The sequence below is a fragment of the Tupaia chinensis genome, unplaced genomic scaffold (genome assembly GCF_000334495.1).
Source record: "Tupaia chinensis unplaced genomic scaffold, TupChi_1.0 Scaffold000249_1, whole genome shotgun sequence".
Lineage (NCBI taxonomy): Eukaryota > Metazoa > Chordata > Mammalia > Scandentia > Tupaiidae > Tupaia > Tupaia belangeri.
The window spans coordinates 1,886,449-1,889,869 of record NW_006159728.1 but is presented as its reverse complement, the minus strand read 5'-3'; positions in this window follow the sequence as shown (position 1 = coordinate 1,889,869).

The window sequence follows — 3,421 nt, the reverse complement described above, 5'->3', positions numbered from 1 at the left end:
GAGAAAGTGAGAAAGTAAAACTCCCCAGGGGGTGACTAAGCTGTGGTCCTTTCTCTTTCATTCTCCTCTGGAGATTTGGGGTATGCACTCACATGTTGTGGCATGTTTTTCAAGCTGCCTGGTCCAAGACCCAACTGTGGAGTCAGCTGTGTGAGAGCCAGCTGCCTAACGACCATACTGATGGTGCACCCATGCAGGTCTTTCTTTTAAAAAATCTATTTTATGCATATATGTGCATCTATGATGATTATGGATAAGGCTGACATACCTTAGATATTTTCATGCTCCAAGACAGGAGTGCCTAAAATTTCTCATAAGAGCCTCAACTTACTTTCAAATTGGCAGACACGGTACATAGTCTCCTGTTCCTCAGCACTCACACATGCCTGCTCCCTTTGTTATAACAATAGCGAGATCGGAATGGACAGCAGTACACATCATTTTGGATGTCTATTGTGATGCATACTTGCATTTTATTATCTATGGCTTGCGATAGTGAATGAAAATGATTCATACAAGCTTCTAAAATTAGCCCCAACTGAACAGGCATTAACTGTGCTTTGAAAGATGACAGTGATGCATCTTTTTGTTACATATTAATTTGATCATCTCTCTTCCTATTTCACCCTTCTTTCATCCTCTTTCAGGGAGTGGGAGGATGGGGGGGAACAAACTCTCATAAATCTAAGGAGAGTATGTATATGGCATTAAGAGAGAAGAAATTAAATTGCGAAGACAAGGGTGTGTTCTTAGTGTTGGTCAATGATGAAGATAGCCCTGAGAGATCCATCTGAAAGCATTATAGGAAAGAGTTCAATGGAAAAGTCACTGGATATATATTGAGAAGGAGAGAACTAGAAGAGATACCATTACCGAAGCTAGCACTCGACTCTCAGCAGAATTAGAACCTACAGTGAAGACCAAGGCACTCCTGTTTATTGCAGGTGCACTGCAGGTCTTCCCACAATACACAGTGGAGGTGGTAAACGTTGAATAGCTTCAAGAACTATTACCACAAGGCGAGCCTACATATTTTATAATATCTGTCTATTTATCATAACTTCCAATACATTGAGGAATATGCACACAAATTATATCCTATAAACCATACAAGGTAAATAGCTTTGAATTTTTTAAAAGTCCTTTGGCTTGTTTAATCGTTTTGGAAACGAGTGAATTCCACCATTTAATTCACAGTATGACTCTCCGACACATCTGTCTCCCGTTTGTCCATAGAGTATAAACAACGTAAACCAGCAGGAGAGTCTTCGAGCCCTGGACTGGCCCTATCATCTCATCTCTATCCACACTGATTCTTCCCCAATCCCCTCCAGTCTAACCAAAGCCCTGTTAATCACACAAGTTGTCATTAGTGATACAATCCAGAAACTCATCACTCAAGACGTGGGGCTCCATGCCTCTGGCTCTTTTTAAAGTGTTCCTGCATTTACCCGTTCACTCAATTATTTTCAAGAAGTGACAGATACTATGGGAAAAGGTTGGAATGTTCAAGGCAATAAGGTCTACTTGTTCTTCACAACTAAAACTGTCTTAGATAAGTGAGTCAACAGAGAACGTAAGTACAAAAAACAATAATGACAATTGTTTTTCCATTTCATTTTCAGCATTTTTATCCCATCTTGCCCAACCTTGCCTGACTCACCCACTCTCTGCTTTTCATATGTGTTATTATTATTATTTTATTATGTTTAGAATTTTTACTTACGTGTATTTTACATAACATAAAATTAACCATCGTAAAGTGTATGACCCAACAGCACTTACTGCATTCACGTCATGCAACACCACTGTCAGTTTGCAAAGTATTGCCTTAAATTTCCTCCTTTTCTTTCTGCTATAGGGTGATGTGCTCACCAGAGACAGCTGGAGACAGAGAGGAGCAGGGAAAGTCTGAAAGCACTCAGGGAAGATAGTCACACAGCAAACCCCTCTCCTCCATTTTCCTCTTGGGATTTTGGGCATGTACACACACATACCAGCGTGTTTTTCAAGTCTCAGTTTCTGAAACTCGAACAGCATAGTCCTCTATGTGAGACCCAGTTGCCTCAAACTCCACGCCACCTCACTGGCCACACATTCATTAGCTTGAACTTCAATTTATCATTATGGATTTGCACTTAAGGAGTTACTTTTATTTGGTGTGTTTTATTTTAGGTATCTCATTGAGACACAAATTTCAGGGCTGGCAGGTGGCATGGTGGTTAAGGTGCTAGACTCCCACATGGCCGACTGCAGTTCAAATTCCAGACCTTGCAGCTTGGTTTCTCACGTCCTCTCCTCTCTCTCTCTCTCTCTCTCTCTCTCTCTCTCTCTCTCTCTCTCTCAGCAAACTGAAAAATAATAATAAGTAACATGAACTTCAGGGAATTTCGTTGTTTCTTTTTGTTTGTTTGTTTGTTTGTTTTTTGCCATAGGGCATGTGTGCTCACTGGAGAGAGACAGAGAGAGAGGAAAAGTTAGAAATCTTCTCCCAGTGGGAATGGCCATACCATAATCCCTTCTCCTTCATTCCCTTCTAGGGATTTTGAGCACACACACATATTTGCCCAGAATAACTTTCGAGCCACCAGATCCAGTACTCCCATGTGAGAGTCCGGTGCCTTAACTACCACACCACCTGTTGGCCCCAAATTCAAAGAACTGAAATAACACAGCCAAGGCAGTCAGAAAATGGGAGCATACAGGTTTCTGAGACACTCTATTTCCCAAGCTGATGTCTTTTCAATATTTCCCACTTCTTTCAGCAAGAAAAATGCTGCTTTTGCCGGAGGAGTAGGATGGCATGATGAGCCACTTAACCTCCCTGATCCCCAATTTCCTCATCTGTCAGTGGGAATTATGAGTTCTGCTTTGCCTATCTCATGTGCCGGCTGTAAGAAAGAAGCAAATAAGATAATGTATGTGAAGGAGTTTCTGAAGTGCTGATAAAAAATTAAAAGTGTCATTGTATTATCTTCAGATGGCAGACAGCTGAAGAACACTGGGATTTAAAATACCACGTTTAACCTCTTACTACCTGTGTTACCATGGCAAATGACAAAATCTGCTTGGGCCAGTTTTTCTAAATGATAAAACAAAATGTTGAACACAATGGTCACATAGTCCCTATTAGGGACCATTATATATATATATATATATATATATTTACATATATTATATATCTTATATTTTATACATAGTATATAATATATATGTATTTATATATAATAAATATATAATATATGTGTATTTATATATAATAAATATAATATATACACATACACATATCTGTACAAGAATTGTGCTGATTCATGCCTTTCCAATTCCAGTTAAAAGACATCAAAAAAGTAGCAAACTTGCAGAAGATTAAGAGTGTTTAAGAATTCTTAGAAATATTTTTCCTAAAAGTGCAATGCCTTCG